General features: G+C 49.0%; 1 protein-coding gene across 2 annotated transcripts in view; it reads right to left on the minus strand.

Annotated features, from left to right (window-relative positions):
- Positions 1 to 17382, minus strand: part of VANGL2 (VANGL planar cell polarity protein 2) — a 33885-nt gene that overhangs the window by 13746 nt on the left and 2757 nt on the right. For both annotated transcript variants that reach the window (XM_039359910.1, XM_039359909.1), the window contains exon 2: positions 10069 to 10255. The gene's annotated coding sequence lies outside the window, so the exon portion shown is untranslated. The remainder of the gene's footprint in view (positions 1 to 10068; positions 10256 to 17382) is intronic.

The raw sequence follows: 17382 nt of genomic DNA on the forward strand, positions 1-17382 counted from the left end.
CCCTTCCTAAATCCCACCCCCTCGCTTTTCAGAAGGAAAAAGGGAACTTTTCCCAGAATTCCCCTCTTCCCAGGACGCCTGCAGTTCCCTAGAAAGAGAAGACTGGGGATGCTCAACTCTTCCGCGTCACGGTGGTTGTCCCCAAGGTTTTTTTCCTTGTTTTTTTCCCCTTTTCACTGCTCATCCGGGAAGCTTCTTCAATTCTTTTTTTTTTTTCTTCAGCTTCCCTTCAGAACTGAAGAAGCTTCTCGGATGGGAAGTGAAACGTTTTCAAGGGAAAAACCCCCCAAGAAAATCCAGGTGCCTTTCGGACAAAGCACATTTCATAGGCAGAGAATTAAGCACCTTCTGAGCGTCTCTGCCTGGTTTGGGCAGGGAGAAACTGGGCGAGAGATCACTCAGGATCCCTTCAGGGGAGGGAGAACTTCTCTAGCAGGTTTCCAGGGCAGGGATCCAGATCAGCCCCATGGGACCGAGCACAGAGACATTCACACGTATCCCTTAGCTGCCTGGTCACACGTGTGTGCCAAAACTTAAGTGTACATTTATAACTATGGAAGTGCAAAGAATTTCACACTCCACCCTGCAGAATTCCACCCAAACCCTCTTCATTGGGCAACTAACTTTCTGAAGTGACTTCTCCAAATTGTCCAATGTGGGAACCTTATTCCAAAATAAAATAATAATAAAATTAAGGGATCTTGGCGGTCTTCTAGTGCAGTGGTTCTCAACCTTTCTAATGCCGCGACCCCATAATACAGTTCCCCATGTTGTGGTGACCCCCAACCACTTATACATCACTGGGTGCCAGGGGCGTGGCCAAAGAAAAGGGGGGAAAAATGGCGGACAGCCTTGTTTGGCGACCCCCGTGAAATGGTTGTTCGACCCCAAATGGGGTCCCAACCCACAGGTTGAGAACCACTGTTCTAGTGCAACCCCCTACTCAAGCAGGAGGTCCTATGTTGCTGTTATTATAACAACAGGAACAGCACAACATTAATGCAGACCGTAAAAAAAAAAAAATCCCCTGTACATTTTAATTCTTGTTTATCCTATCAGAGAAGTGTTTTCCTCAGAGACTCAGGGCAAGCTTTCTCCAGCCACAAGGATCAACTAGCCACATTCCTGGTGGAAGAGAGGACCTGGGCTGGGTCTTGGTGGTGGAAGAGGACAAGGAGTGGACCAAGCAAGAGGCAGAAAACATCCTGGCCAGATCTAGAAAGTCAGTCTGAGCAGGGTGCCAAAATTTCACCCAGAACTGCACGGCACTGCATCCTCCTGGAGGTCTCCAGCAGAAGAACACCAAGCACCACTGATGCGCTCATTAAGGATCCGCTCTCCTCCATGTTCAGCACCTCAGAGAGAGAAGCCAACTGGCAGATGGTTCCTCCTCGTGCGAGGCTGGAGCTTGCTCTGCTGGCAGGGCGTCAGGACTCTGTCAGAACAAGTTGGGCACAACCACTGACTCGGCAAAACTCCGATCCTCCCCAAAGGAAAGTCCCAGATCCGGTTCTCCTGGGGGAGAGGGGCAGGGCCAAATCTTGGCACCACCAAGTCCCGGATGAAGGAGGTTCCCAGACTGCCAAGCGAAGATCCTGCAGGGTCCCCAGTTCCTCCTCCACTGAAACATCTCCTGGGGTCTAGACAGCGGTTGGCGCATTCAGAAGCCACATGGCGCTGGGGGATTTCAGCTCCTCTTCTACGAAAGAACCAGCCAAGGTGGCTAGAACAAACGAGAGGAGCCAGGATGCAGGCCAGCAGGGAGAAAGCTTAGTGGAAGTCAGTTCCAGCATTGGGCGCCACATTTTTGCAGACTTACAAGAGTAAAAATGAGCTCAGACATCCTTTAAAGCAGGGGTTCTCAACCTTGGCAACTTTAAGACTTGTGGACTTCAACTCCCAGAATTCCTCAGCCAGCTTTACAAAGCTGGCTGAGGAATTCTGGGAGTTGAAGTCCACAAGTCTTAAAGTTGCCAAGGTTGAGAACCCCTGCTTTAAAGGATATATATTTTATCCTGGTCCACATTTACAGACTTACAACAGTTTGTTTAGTGACCATCCAAAGTTACAACAGTACTGGAAAAAGTGACCTACGACCATTCTTCCACTGCCGCATCCCTAGGGTCACGTGATCCAAATTCAGGAGCTTGGCAACTGACTCGTGACGGTCGCCGTCTCTCTCGGGGTCACGTGACCCCCCCTTTGCCACTTCCTGACAAACAAAGTCAATGGGGAAGCCGGATTCACTTAACAACTGTTCAGTGATTCTCTTAACAACTGTGGCAAGAAAGGTCGTAAAATGGGACAAAATTCACTTGACCACTGTCTCACTTAGCCACAGAAACTCTAAGCTCAGCTGTGGTCATAGGTGAGGGACCACCTGCACTGATGGCCGGAGAAGCCGCCTTTGGACCTGTCCTGGTTCAAAGAAGGGGATCCCGGTGCTGTTGGGCTGTATCACCCCATCATTTCATTCTGGAGGAAGATTCGCCCATTTCTTCAAACGCCCAAACCTCCTTCTGAATTCATTAGCGGTCGCTAAATGAGCGGTGGCAAGTTGAGGACCGCCTGCACCGCTTGCAGATTACAGACACCCGCCTATCAGCTAATGTTTGGCCAAGCTCCAAGAACTGCGAGGGCAAAGGACGAGAAGCCACAGAAAAATCAAGGGAAGCCAAGTAGAAGCCGGGTATGGACAACGTGGACACAAAGGAGCTCTGCCCCCTTTCCCCAAATGCTAGAACAGTGGTTCTCAACCTTTTTAATGCCGCGACCCCCCCCCCAACCGGTCGTAAGTCGAGGACTACTCAACCGGTCGTAAGTCGAGGACTACTCAACTGGTGCAGCACCATTTGCAGACTGGGGCTTTTGGCGGGCTCAGCAGGGCAGAGACAGCCTGGACAATTCCTATTGGCTTTTGAAAGCCAATAGGATTAGACTCCATTCAAGAGAGTCTCTTCTATTGGCTTTCAAAAGCCAATAGAATAAAAGGGAGCAGCACAGCTAAGGAAAAGGGGGGGGAAAATGGCGGACTGTGTTGTTTGGCGAGCCCCGTGAAATGGTCGTTCGACCCCAAATGGGGTCCCGACCCACAGGTTGAGAACCACTGGGCTAGAACCCAACTCGGGGGTCTCCACCCTTGGCACCCTCAAGACTTGTGCCAACCCCCAACTCCAACTCTGAGATTGAAGTCCACAAGTCTTAAAGTGGCCACGGTGGGAGACCCCTGACCCAACCGAACTGCATCCTGGAACAAACCGAACCGACAAAAGGAACTACTTTTTTTTTTATTCAGTGTGTAAATTCCGCTCGGAATCTGCTGCCAGATGCGATGCGGCTACCAACTTGGCTGGCTTCAAAAAAGGGCTGGACTGACTTGTGGGAACCCTGTTATTAAGCGATTAGCCTCCGCAGTGGCACGCCTGCCTGCGAAGGCTGGGAGTCTAGCAGGCTTCCTGGTGCAGCTGGCTGGCCACGGGGAAGACAAGGGCCAGGGGTCCGATCCAGCAGGGCGCGGCTTATACAATCATGGAACTCTAGCTCTGAAAGGGACCCTCGGAAGGCTTCTAGTCCAGCTCCCTGGCCAAAGTCATAGAATCTCAGGGTTGGAAGGGACCTTGGAGGTCTTCACAACTGCAACTGGAAGGAGCTACAGTCCCCCCTGCCCACAATCACCAGAATCATAGAATGTCAGGCTGGAAGGGACCTTGGAGGTCTTCTACTCCAACCCCCAACTCATAGAGTCATAGAACAACTGGCTGGAAGGGACCGTACAGGTTTTCTAGTAAGCCCCAAGTCACAGAATCATAGAATCACAGGGCTGCAAGGGGCCTTGGAGATCTTCTAGTCCAGTGGTTCTCAACCTTTTTACTGCCACAACCCCCAACCGGTCGTAAGTCGAGGACTACTCAACTGGTGCAGCACCGTTTGCAGAATGGGACTTTTGGCGGGCTCAGCAGGGCAGAGACAGCCTGGACAATTCCTATTGGCTTTTGAAAGCCAATAGAATTAGACTCTATTCAAGAGAGTCTATTCTATTGGCTTTCAAAAGGCAATAGAATAAAAGGGAGTAGCACAGCTAAGGAAAAGGGGGGGAAAAATGGCGGACTGCGTTGTTTGGCGACCCCCGTGAAATGGTCGTTTGACCCCAAATGGGGTCCCAACCCACAGGTTGAGAACCACTGTTCTAGTCCAACCCCCTGCCCCAGATGTTCATCCATAAGATCAGGAGAAGGGGCATGGGATTGAGAGATAGCGAAAGGAGGACGCCACAAAGTGCTTTGAAAACTGCACTGCTTAGCAATGGAAGTTCTGATCCGAATTACTGTCGTAAATCAAGGACTACCTGCATTTGTGAAGCAGTCCTAGAGACAGGCCAGCGCACTACGCCAACTGGGTCATGCAGTCAAGCTGCCATCCAGGTGGCAGCTCTGCTAGCCACACACGGATGGCACCCAACCGCTGCTTATTAACATCTGCCAGGCCTCCAGGTATTCCGAGCGCAGACGTCTACCTGGGCAAGGTGGGAACTGCTCAGCTTCCTCCTCCCCCCACCTGCAGGCCAGGCCCCAAAGGACAGCCCCAGACACCCTCTCTGTATAGACCTGACTGCATAGCCCTCTGCTCTCCGAAACTCCGGAGACAGATCCTCACCACACCCTGCACTGTGAGCACAATTTCACAGCCATCACCAGCCTTTCCCTGTGGCCACCAGCTCAAAAACTATTTCAATGCTTTGTACATGCCCAGAAGTGACAACCATTTCGGAGGGTGGGACTTCAAAGATTGGACCTCTGGCTTGGCCTGCCTGCAGAACGAGGACATCCCAAATCGGTGTTTGAAGAAGGACCTCATTTGCAGCGCTGAAGCACCACACCTTCACACAATGCAGGAAGCATACAATTACAACAGGATGAAGCTACAATCTACCAAGAGTAGTAGTTTGGAAGCAAGGGAGATGAGTTTTTTTTTCAACCTGTGGTCACTTTAAGATGGGTGAACTTCAACTCCCAGAATTCTGGAAATTGAAGTCCACCCATCTTCAAGTGACCACTGTTGAGAAACACTGTCCTAGCCTATGGCTTCAGTTCTTGACCAGTTTCTCCACCCAGAAGTATGACCCAACTGGTCAAATCACAAGAAATCAAAGATTAATTTGCTGGTTTTGCTCACCCAACAATTGTAACACCGATTGTTGTCCATCACACCTTTCTTCCCTCAAACCCAGAGTCCCCCAGCCTTTCCCCGGCTCCTTCCCCCTTAGCCCCCCCTCCTTTGCAAGGAAGGCCCTAAGCCTGTAAGCCTGGGCTGAGCAGTCCTCTTCAAAGAGAGGACGATGCCTGTGAAAAGATAGAACGCTGAGAGATTCATTCTCTCTCTCTCTCTCTCTCTCTCTCTCTCTCCCCCCCCCCCCATTCTGTTTTCGGAGAACAAGGCTTCCTTGGAAGAGGTTTATGGAAGACTGGAGACAGGGGAGGGGACCAGAATAAAAAGAGAGCAGAAGGCAGTCTAGTGTCCTCCACGGGCAATCAACACGGAGGCTCAGAACAGAGGAGACCATGTCCCAAAGGGGCTTTTCCAAAAGGCAACTGGGCTTTTGTAGGTTTTTTTCTCTGAAAAACATTTCACACAAACATTAGAATTGAAGATGCTTCCTGGATGACAAGTGAAATGTTTTCAAAGAAAAAAAAACTAAGAAAAGTCCAACTATCTTTTTTGGAAAAGCATCTTTGGGACAACTGTGACCTGTCCTGGATGATTGAGAATCTCCACAGAGATGGCCATGATTGTGTTGGGTCGAAGGCCAGCTAGCAAGGAGAAATCGGCTAAGCCTTAAAGGTGCGGTGTGGCATGCAGGAAGCCCAGGTTTTATACCCAGGAGAAGGCTGTAGATGGTAGATGATGGCCTAGGCCAGGGGTAGGCAACCTTGGCTCTTTTATGACTCGTGGACTTCAACTCCCAGAATTCCTGAGCCACCATGGCTCAGCTTGGAATCCTCTCCCTTTCCCCTCAGCATGGCTGGCTCAGGAATTCTGGGAGTTGAAGTCCACCAGTCATAAAAGAGCCAAGGTTGCCTACCCCTGACTAGGCTGCTTTATGACTTGTGGACTTCAACTCCCAGAATTCCTGAGCCAGCCACACTGAGGGGAAAGGGAGAGGTTTCCATGCTCAGTCATGCTGGCTCAGGAATTCTGGGAGTTGAAGTCCACGAGTCATAAAAGAGCCAAGGTTGCCTACCCCTGGCCTAGGGCAGAGGTCCCCAACCTACAGGCCATGGCCCACTACCAGGCCGTGGCCTCTTGGCCACCAGTCCACGTGAGTGGCTGGCCAGTGCATGCGCACACATGCCCCCTGCCCTTGTGCCAGTGCCAGCTGAGCTGTGAGTGTCGTGCCGACGCAAGCCAAGCTGCAAGTCGTGAGCCTCTCACCGGTGCAAGCTGAGCCATGAGCTGAGAGCCAGCACTAGCTGAGCTGTGAGCCTCTCGCTGGCACTAGCAGCCCCATTTGCGGAGCACGCATGCTCACGGCCCTGTTTGCACACATGCACACGTGGCCACATTTGCGGGTGTGCGCATACGTGCATAAAGGCGCCTGCCCCTCCTTTTCCCAGAAAGGTTGGTGACCCCTGGCCTAGGACCTTCTCTGCATGGAACCCAACACCATAACTACTAGAAGCAGGCATCAATGTGGGGTTCACCAATATCACGTAGCTTCCAAGGGGCTATGAATGAAATCCTGAATCCAGCAGAGGCTTTTAAAAGGACATCACAATTTATAAAAATGATAAAAACAACACAATAGTGATGAACCCCCAGACTGGGGAGTAACCCAGTCATCTTGCTGAGGAGACTGAGGTCACCCCAAAGAGGGGGAAAGAACCCAGCATTATGAATTTGCCCTATGGCCACTTGCGTCCTTCTCCTGATGTTTTGGCCTTCCTGGTCCATTACACCAGCTACTAACAGCTGTAGCCCCTCCGGTCTCCTTGGAGGATGGTTAATTAAAGGGTCTCAGACATTTCCCTCAAGGGCAAAATTCACTAAAACCCACATTCAAAGGTACTGCAAGCGATTCTACCGTTCTGAATCGCATCTGTTGAAGAGGGCCATATGTTTGTTCAAGTTGAAATTAACCTATTACATCACTACTTCTCAGTTTAAAAGGGGTGGACTTCAACTCCCAGAATTTCCCAGCCGGCATAGCCAGCTAGGGAATTCTGGGAGTTGAAGTGCACCCCTCTTAAAGTGACCATAGTTGAGAAACATCCAGAGATGTGGAAGTCCTCTATTTTTGAGCTCCCTTTTCACACCAGATTCTTTTCTCCTGCCTGATCCCAGGCAAGAGTGAGAGATTTGCAGCAGAGAAATGCAATGGAGCAAATTAACCGAGGGAGGATATAAAGTGTTTGAGATGTTCAAAGGTCTCGGTGCCACAGAGACACATTCTTCATCTTGGTTGAAGCTCCCTTTGTAACCATCCCTGTCCATTGATGTGCAGGCCACCAAGAACATCTGCTGATCTTCTCCATCCTGGAGAAACCAAAGGATGAATCTGTGCAAAACCAGGAACTGCTGCAAAAGGGTCTGATGTATCAAGAGATCCACCATAATGCTGGTGCTGATCCTGGCTTTTTGAAGCCTCTTCCTCTTGACCCCAAAACTCCCTGGTGTCAATTTAGAACATAGAATCACAGAGTTGGAAGGGGCCTTAGAAGTCTTCTAGTCCAACCCCCTGCTCAAGCAGGAGACCCTGCACCATTCTAGACCAATGGCTGTCCAGTCTCTTCTTGTAAACCTCCAGCGATGGAGCACCCACCCTCCTAAATTCCTGAGGCATTTAGGGTCAGAGGCAACTAATACCATTTAACATTTTAAAACTCAGTTTGTTTTCTGCTCCTCTTTGTTCTACTTTGTCCTGCCTATCTGTTCTTTTCTTCTCTGTAAGCCACATGTAGTTGACAATGTTTTATTCAGCCTCAAGTGCCCTTTTATTATGCATGCAGATAGAAACTAACACATCTGCAAATGAAGGCCATTGTTTAAGAAAGGCCTCTGCTAATCTCTGGCCAGCGCTGAACCTTGAGTAAGAAAGTGGAATGTCCTTATGAAGAGCAGAATTGGGTTTTTTTTCTAAGCACTGTCTTAAAAAGAAATTTACAAATCCTTCACCTTTTAAAACATCTGCCCTTTAATTTAACTGGTTTAGCCCAGGGCAGCGGTCTGCAACTTTGAAACTTTGACAGCTTTAAGACTTGTGGACTTCAACTCCCATAATTCCTCAGCCAGCTAGGAATTCTGGGAAATGAAGTCCACAAGTCTTAAAGTTGTCAAGGTTGCAGACCCCTGGCCCAGGGTTTGTCAATCTCTGCAACTTTAAGAGGGGCTGGGGAAGTCTGGGAATTGAAGTCCACCCTCTCAAAGTTGCAGAGATTGAGAATATAATATAGAAAAAGAGGATTGGAAGGGACCTTGAAGGTCTTCTAGTCCAACCCCATGTTCAAGCAAGAGACCCTTTACCATTCTGGACACTGAACCTGCCAATACAGGTAGTCCTCAACTTACGACAACTGAGCCCAAAATATCTGTTGCCAGGTGAGATACTTGTTAAGTACGTTTTGCCCTGTTTTATGACCTCTCTTGCCCTTTTCTCCAATGCAAGGCGAAATTTAGTTCTCCGTGACTCCCACTCCCCCCCAATACAGAGAAGGTGGGCTGAAATGGGGGGAGGGTTGGGACCCTCACAAAGAGGGGGAGGCTGCTGCAAATTAGGCTCATATCACTTGGGTGGGGGGAGTGTGGATAAATACTCTGCCCCCCTCCCCACGATGCACAAAAGGCAAGAGAGAGGCCAGCCTTTTGTGCAAAGCCCCTGGAGAGTTCTGCACATTTATCACGGCCAGGGAAACAAAGCCGGCCTGCGAAGGCGCGCACCCGGTTACCTAGGCGATGGCAACAGGGCCAGGGAGCGTGCAGACCAACATCCAAAGCAGCCAGATGAAGTGGGGTGGGGAGATGGGGAAGGGGTGCCAAAAGAGGGGGGAGCTGCCCCCATTAGCCCCCACCCCCCTTTGAGCTTTGTTTTGCTGGAAAAAAATAAGGGTTTCTGGGGAAACAAGGCAGTGCGGACAGCTGGGGGCAAACATTTTGAGCTCGGTTGGGTGGGGGGGGGCTCCTTTGAATAGCAGGGGGTGGGAAGGCTGTCCTGGACTGAGCTTTATTCAGGCTGGCCTTTGGGTGAGGGAAAACACAGAGGGCCACCTCTGTTACCCCCAGCCCTCTGGGCTGAGCCCCCACCCCCACGGGGAGGGACCCTTTGCAACAGGCCCATTCGGAGCAACATGCAGTCCCTTGCAGAAGAAAGATCTTTGCACGGCACCAGGCTTTCTTTCCAGGCAGCCCCAGATGCAAACGCCCCACTTGTTCCCAGCAGCTCCAGTCAGTGGGGAGGGGGCAATTGGGAGCTGGATGCACCCGCTGGAGAAGGCAGCCACCTGCCTGCATTCCACAAGAGCCAACAAAGAGGGGGGGGGGCAACATCCCTGAATGGTGGGGGTCCAGCTTCCTGACCTTGAAACTCTCAGTCAAGAGGAGGATGGCTCACAGGCTGGCTAGGGAATTCTGGGAGCTGAAGTGCTTGCAGCTTAAAGCAGCCAAGGTTGAGACTTTTTCCTCCTCTCGGTTAACACGCCCAGGACTTTGTTAAGACTTAAAAAGAACAACTCACCCATTATTATTCAATATATCTCTATACACACAGCTCAAAGTCCTAGACTCAAGACAACTACAGAGACAAAATCACGATTCTTGATCGGAACCGCACTCCATCACTGATTAAAAGCAGCTTCAACTAAGCCTCGGGAATCACAACCAGTAGGAGAGCATGTACAACTACGCTGGCCAGTTGTCACAACTTAAAAGAAGACATATCCATGAGATTTTATAGCTCCACCTGAATCCAAAAAGTGAATTTTAACAACAGGATAAAATAAAGTGGGAAACAAACAGCCCCCCCCCCCAAGTTGAAAGTCCATCTTCCAGGCAGGCCTCCCCAACGAAAGCAACACTCACCAACCCAAAGGGTGCTGAAGAACCGTCTCTTGCCTGCCCACTCAGCCCCGGCAGCAGCTGCGCATAGCCGGGCCGCTGAAGAGCTCAGCCGCTGGGCCGGACGCTCCCTCCTGTCCCGGTTAGCGTGGCAAGTCCTGGATCTCAGCATCCACAAGGGCTACCATGTGGTCCAAGGTCCAAAAGTGAGCTGCAGAAAGAACCAAGACCAAGTATGAGATATATATGCAAGTAGGGTTGGTTGCTGTTATGATTCCTTATTTTAGCTCTGGGCCATATAAAGCAAGAATTGGGTGTATCTGGAACGGTTGGAGGAAGTAAAGGAGAAGCTCGCTCGAAGGACGAAGGAAGGACGAAGAGACTCTGGGCATGTTTTGACCAGCTGGTAAAGGTGCCCAGAATCAAACTGTGGGAGGCGGCACCTCAAGGCTGGCTCCAGCACTTCAGGATACTGAAAGCTCCACAAGATCGGGCATCCCAAGTCCAACCAATGGGGGAGTCACAAAGACGGGGGGAGCAGGCCCCCAGAGGGACAAAGGTGGAAGATGCTGCATGTCCCAGCAAGAACAGAATTAACAAATTACGTCAAGGTTTAATGGGTTGAGAAGTTTTAACATGCACAACTCACTTAACTGCCTTGTTTAACAACAGAAACTCTAATCTCAATTGTGGTTGTAAGTCGGGGAGGGGAGAGAGGGAGGGAGGGAGGGAAGGAAGGAAGGACACGAAGGAAACCATGGCAAAGAAGATCATAAAATCAGCCCTGCCTGATTAGTAACAGCAATTCTGGTCCCAGAATTTACTTGTGGACATAAGTCAAAGACTGGCATTGCAACCCCAACATTGTTTGGCAGTTCCCAAAAGAACAAATAACCAGACCATTTTGTTCTCAGCTACCACATCCATCTTCTGGGGAGATCATTTCAAAAAAGGTTCAACCCAGCGCAAGGAGGCCGATTGGCAGGTGGACAACGGGAGACTGAGGGACCAGCTGGGCAAGTTTCGGGTCCTTTGAAGAAGACAAGAAGGGGACACAGTAGCGTCTCCCAGACTCTTTCTCTCTTGGGAGGACTGAGTAAACGGCCTGGCTTCCTTCGACGTCTGCCTCCCAGCTCCCCAGAGACCCCCATAAGCCCCTTCAAAGTCCAGGGCTCTGCTGTCAAAATCAAGAAGCACCTGGGTCTTCTCAGCTCCCCCCCCCCTTGTGGCCATTAGGGAGGCGCCTCTCAGCCCAAACAGCTGGAATTTATATCCCGCAATTTTATGGGTTTGTAAACATTATGGGGTCTCTACAGCCAGTAAAACCCAACGGATACCTCCCCTTCGTCCCCCAGACCCAAAGCTTCAAATTCCCATCCACCTTTTTCGAGCCCTCCACGAAGGGGGCGGACTGGACTGAAGAGGGTTCAAGACATTTGAAACCCTTTTAAAACTTTTTTATCGACCTAATGAAGATTGTCCCTGAATATGGGGTCAGCCAGGGAAGCTGGAGAAGGGGGGAGGGACTTTCAGTCATTTCTCCCCATGACTGCAGACCATGAACACAAGACCCGGGACCAGGCTTCAACGGGATCAGGGCTATCCTCTTTTCTAGATCTATCTGCAAGTCAGTCTAGAATAGAGGCTGAGGTCATCCAGACCAATGGAAGTCCTACCGACCCATCCCCAAGACTTTCCTGCCTCTCCAGTTAGGGTCACACCTTTTCCAAGGTAATAAACCTTTTTCACCTAATAATACTGGAACGCAACCAGGAATGGGTTGCACAAGACCTCACCCTGTTCAGACCCATTCTCTGCACTGAGCCATATTTGATCATGATTTGTTAAATAAGCCACCTTGGGTTAATTCCACCCTAGATGGCTGAGTATGATTCTGGTGCTGAATAGCCATGTTTGCACAATGCTAAACTTGACTAGTTCTAATTTGGCCAGGCTTTCTGACCAAATAACTGTGGAAATACTATGATGGACGTTAAGTGGGACAGTTGGTTGTAAGTCACTTTTTTCAGTGTCGTTGTAATTTTGAATGTAGGGCTGTATTGCTGTTACCCTTCTCCTCTTTCCTATTAACTTCTCCTATTAGTATCTTATGGGTTATCACTTTATTTGTATCTTATGTTTTATGACTATTTTCTGATTTATGATTTATCACTTTGTTGTTTGTATGTACACTGAGAGCTTCTGCACCGGAGACAAATTCCTTGTGTGTCCAATCACACTTGGTCAATAAAGAATATTCTATATGGAATGAATGATTGTAAGTTGATAACTACCCACAAATTCTTGAAGTTCAGCAAACAAGTGTCTATCAATTATCAGAATCACAGAAGAGAAAAAGAGACCACAAATCTGTGTGGGTTTTTCTCCTGACACTTGTCTGCTTTGGAAATCACTTGCAGGTCTTCCATGAGGCCTGCAAGGCCTTTAGAAGTTCTACCTATAGTCTAGCCAGAATGTGACTTCTACAATCTGTTCTATGAGCAGAGCTTTATCCAAGTCCTATTAATAGATAAAGACATCCTAGTTAAACAAACAATACACAACTTGTGTACGGTGCCAAGCCTTTGTTGCGTTCACTGAACCAATATTCACCATCTTCGTCAGGAAAAGTAGGCAGGACTTCTCGCAAGTGAGGAGGTGATAGCTCCTCTTTTTGGAGTTGGGACTTCAGCCAAAGGTTTCCTGTCCTCGTGCATCATACGCATCCCCCAGGAGATATTCTGGCCCCTCCTTCTTTTCAAAACAGCTTTAATTCACGGATATTGGGGGACCATCTTGACCAAACTCGTCTCTTCAGTTCATGCCACCCTGTTTCAGTTGGGTTAAGATCAAGTGGTCAACTCAGCCATTTTCAAATGCAAAATTTCTTTGGCTTCAACCCTTCTGTGGTAAATGTATTCGTGCATTCAGGATTGCTGCCATGTTAAGTTTCAACTTATGGACGGACACCTTGACATTCTCCGATAAAATATTCTGGTACAATCCAGAATCTACCATTCCCCCAAGGGTGAAGACCATCCAGATTCTGAAGCTGCAAAGCAACCTCAAGTTAGATGCTCACACCGTCTGCTTTATGACAGGAAGGAGAGCTTCTTCTGTTGAAATGAATGGACTTCTCCAGATATATCATTTCTCGGCAAAGCCAAAAAGTTCTCCAATGGCTCATCTGTCCACAGAGCATGGTTCCAACCGCTGCTAAGTCATCCAATATTCTTTGGCAACCTTGAGATGAAAGCAATGTGCTTTCTGCAGAAGACAGTCCTCCTTGATGTCCTCCCATGGACACCACTTTTTACCTCATGCTGATGGATTCTGAAATTAGACCATACATAACTGCTCTGCAGATCTTCTGCTGAAGTTCTTTAAGACCTCCATGGAGTATTGCATTTCCTGTTTTTGGATGCCCATTAATGGGAAGACTAACAATGGGTTAATGGCCATGGATTAATAGAGGCTGTTTTTGGCAATGGTCCAGCCATAAACTTGAAGGGTAGACTCCAATCATGGCAATCAAACAATGTAGGTTTTTCTATAGGGAAGGTCTCTCAAACATCCATCCAATTGCCCTCTTCCCTGAGAACTGGTTCCCTGATTTACCCTCTTAAGAGTATCAGAAAGCCCATATTTTCACCCACAAAGACAGCGACTATTAGTGCACCATTTTCAATAAAGATTAACACAAAGCATTATTTTGCAGGTTGTTTTGTTTAGCCAGAATTCCTTTATCCATTAACAGCGTTCAGATGAAGCTCTAATTACATTGCATGTCACAGTCAGCAACATTATGGATCACCATAATTAAGCCTCACCATAATTAAATCCCTCCAGCCAAGGGGAGTCCACCATTTCCCTTTTTGAACAGCGTTTGCCCTAGGAAGTTTTTCTTGAGGTCCCATCAACATTTGCTTCCTTGTAATTTATACCCATTGTTCTTCTGAACAACTCTGCCTTCTCTTCTATACAAATCCTGCTCATACACGTAGTCCTTGACTTATGACCACAACAGAGCCCAAAATTCCCATTGCTAAACAAGTTGGTTTTAAGTGAATTTTGCCATTGTATGACCTTCCTTGCCACAACTGTTAAGAGAATCACTGCAGTCATTAAGTCAGTCGCACGGTTGTTAAGTGAATCCCGCTTCTTCCCCATTGACTTTGCTTGTCAAACGGTCGCGAAAGGGGATCACGTGACCCCGGGACACGGCAACCATCGAAAATATGAGCCAGTTGCCAAGCATCTTAATTCTGATCACGTGACCCTGAGGATGCTGCAACGGTCATAAGTCACTTTTTCCAGTACTGTTGTAACTTTGGTTGCTCAACAAACTGTTGTAAATCGAGGACTGCCTCTATTTGAAGCCAACTAACCTGAGCCACAGTTTTTATTTTCCTCTGAAGGCAAAACAACCACGAAGTTTTTTTTCCTTCCAGGTCCCAGTTCATCTTAGTTGCTCTCCTTTGGACCTGCACCGCTTTGTAAATTCCTGAAATGCACTGTCCAGAACTGGACACAACTGTGTAAGTGGACTCTGACCCAATCAGACCTTATGCCAGCAAACAAGCGTGGCCATAATTAACATGGCAATGGCTACGATGGCCACGCAGCTGTCCTAAGAAAGCTGCACAGAAAATACGCAAAAAAACATCTTTTCCAAGGTGGCTCCTGCAGATGTTGAGACTACCACTCCCAGAATTCCACAAGGCTGAGGATTCTGGGAGCGGTGGCTTCATCCAATCTAGAGGCTAAGGCTCCTCCTGTCAAGACAAGGGCTTGGGTGGGGGGGAGGGGGGATTGGACCACAAGGACTCCACGGTCCCTTGCAGCCCTGTGATTCCGACTTTGATGAGCTTGATACCCATTTATTATCGCCGGGAAAGGGAGCAGCCCAGCTGTTGGGCAACAGAGATGAAACGCAGGTTGCCAGTTTGTCTGCGGGTGTAGCCGAGATGGGAGTTTTGACGGTGCAATCAAAGCTCCCTTGGTCTTTATGCGACACCCAGGCGCATCTGCCAAGTTTTGGGCAAAGGGTGCCCTCCCCTCCCTCGAGACAGGGCTACTTCCACCAACTGAGAGGCCACCACTCCCAGCCCCTCAAAGTGTCCAAGGAGAGCATGCCACCCCCTTCTACAGGACCCCAGCACCACACGCCCCGCCCCCTGGCTGTGAACTTCCATCATCCCCAGCTGGCAGAGCCAAGAACAGTCCCACTGCAACTGGGAGCCCCAGGCTGAGCTACAGGCACTCCTCACTTTAGGACTGACTGCTTAGTGACAAAGTTACGGCAGACGACCCAAAAAGGGACCTACGACCTGGTTTGGAAGTTCTGACGTCTCACGGCTGCCTTTACAACCACCACAGCTTACAACTGTAATTGCAGGGCTCAGTTAAGGGCGTCAGGCAAAGACCTCGCATGGAAGCGGATTCCTGGTGACCTCAAGAAGACGTCCAGGGCGTTTCCTTGGCAGCACAATGCCAACATTTAGGTGCAGTTTTCCACTTACAGCCATTTCTTTAGCAACCGTTCTAAGCTATGACAGCACTGGGAAAAGTGCCTTGCGACAAGTCCTTGCACTTATGACCGTGCCAGTATTCCCATGGCCACACAATTTCAATCTGGGCAGCTGGCAACCTGCTTGCACATTTAGGATGGTCACAGTGTCCCATAGTAACACAACTGACACTTGCGAGTTTCCCAGCCGTCTTCCGACAAGCAAAACCAACGGGGACGCCAGCAGAGAAGGTCACAACTCTTTGTCACGTGATGTCACACTTAGCAATGAATTTTCCAGTCCCAATGATTGTCGTAAATTGGGGACTTCCTCCATTCCTCCAGTCTTTGGGGGGGGGGACTCTAACGAAAAGTCCAGCCTTTTCTGACCCTCTCACACCTGTAAAATGATGACAGAAAGCAGGCAGGAATGCCTTCCACGCAGCCCCTTCCAGAATCTGCTTCCGCTTAATGACTGAAACCGAGAAGCAACTTCCTGTCTCATCTTACACTTCCTGGTGACCAGGATAAGGATTCGTGTCCAAGCCCTCCAACTGGGGTGCCCTCCAGATCAGGGTTCTCGGTGCAGAGTTTTTACACCCTGATCTAAGTTTTTCGAACTTTGGGGTTCTAGGTGGTCCATTTTAAAAGTTCATGAAATCTTATGTTTTTCTATACAGCGAGTCGCCCGGGCTTACATCCGTTTAGCAACTGCTCAAAGTTACGACAACACTGAAAAAAGTGACCTGGGACCAGTCCTTGCACTTCTGACCATCACGGCAGCCAACGCAAGATCGCGCGATCGAAGTTCGGGCGCTTGGCCAACGGCACATACCGATGGCGGCTGCAGCATCCCTGGAGTCAGGAGGTCACCCCCTTTCCGGCAAGCCAGATTTGCTTAACAGCCACACAAGTATCTTAACCAACACAGCCGGCGGTATCAAGCACAACCCACTAAGTACGAGAGAAGATATTCAGCAACGGAAATTCTGCGATCAAGAATTATCTGTACATTATGTTGTAGGTATATGCAACATCTCACTTTGCTGCATCACTTAGTGACCGAAATTCTGGTCCTAACTGTGGTCGTAAGCTGAGGAGCATCTGTAGCTTTATGTACTACCTGTCAATAAATAAGTAAAAAATAATACAGCTTAAAAATGATTTATTATGATTTTTGTTGTGTTTTTTTTAAAGAAATCCTGCTGGCGCCCTTGCTCCAGACTTCCAAGTTCAAAGGATTAGGGTGGGTGGAAAAGGCTGGGAAATGGGGTGACAAACACCCCCCAAAGGGAGCCCGTCATGCAGAGCTTTTGTTTCTCCCTGCTGCAAAGCTACTCCCCAACACCTGGCCCATACACCTCCAAACCCAGCACCTCCTAAGCAACAACCGAGGCCAATGCCTCCAGCCACACGGAGGAACCCCATCCCGTACCTCAATATTCTCCCCATTTCTTGCAAAGGGGCGGAAGTCAGAAATGAAGGCTTGTCTGATCGCAACGATGCTTTCCCAGCTTCTCCCTCCCCCAAAACAACATTTACATTTTTTTCAACAATGAAAAGCGAGTTAAATGCATTTTAAAGCATGAGAAATTCTGTATTCAGCTCTCCCTCCCAGCATTCAGCCCCAGCCTGGCCCTGAGGCAGGGGGGAGCTGCAGCCTAGCAATCCGTTGCAAAAACAAAAAGGAAAATAATTTTATATTTGCGGTCATTTTCAGAAGAATAGCGGTATGAATTTCCCACAGCAAAAACATGCCTGACATGCTGAAGCCCAAATGCGGTTTATTTTAGCTCAGCCTGCTGCGTGAACCTAGCCAACTATGGTTT

This window comes from Crotalus tigris, unplaced genomic scaffold (assembly GCF_016545835.1).
Source record: "Crotalus tigris isolate CLP2741 ecotype Arizona unplaced genomic scaffold, ASM1654583v1 scf7180000019143.106728444:792265, whole genome shotgun sequence".
NCBI classification, from domain to species: Eukaryota; Metazoa; Chordata; class Lepidosauria; order Squamata; family Viperidae; genus Crotalus; species Crotalus tigris.